The sequence below is a fragment of the Octopus bimaculoides genome, chromosome 6 (genome assembly GCF_001194135.2).
Source record: "Octopus bimaculoides isolate UCB-OBI-ISO-001 chromosome 6, ASM119413v2, whole genome shotgun sequence".
NCBI lineage: Eukaryota > Metazoa > Mollusca > Cephalopoda > Octopoda > Octopodidae > Octopus > Octopus bimaculoides.
Window position 1 is genome coordinate 89190289 of NC_068986.1, and position 493 is coordinate 89190781.

The window sequence follows — 493 nt, forward strand, 5'->3', positions numbered from 1 at the left end:
TATATATAGTTGAAATTTAGAGAAAAACTAAAGACGAAGACAGGTATGTGAACAACAAGCAGGTGTATTAGTTTGACGCTCGGTAAAGCGATCAATCATGGCTACATATAACAGAAGAAATCAACATATTGTAAAGTTATAATTAAAAATCATTATCGTAAATAGGCATTTATAAAGTTAAAAAACTTGATTTTATAAACACCTTAATATCAAAACATTTATACATTGGAAATAAGTTTCTATTGGTGAGATACAGCAGATTTTTTTTTTCATTTCCATTGCCAAAATACCCACTCAGTAATGCATTACTGTCTTGATTAGAAATTATTAAACCTATCGCTGAAATATGAAAAATAACCGACAGTGTCAATTTGGTCTCAAAACGTAAACAACATAATATATGCGTGTGTGTGTGTGTGTGTGTGTGTGTGTGTGTGTTTGTATAGATATATATATGTGTGTATGTATATATATATATATATATATATATATA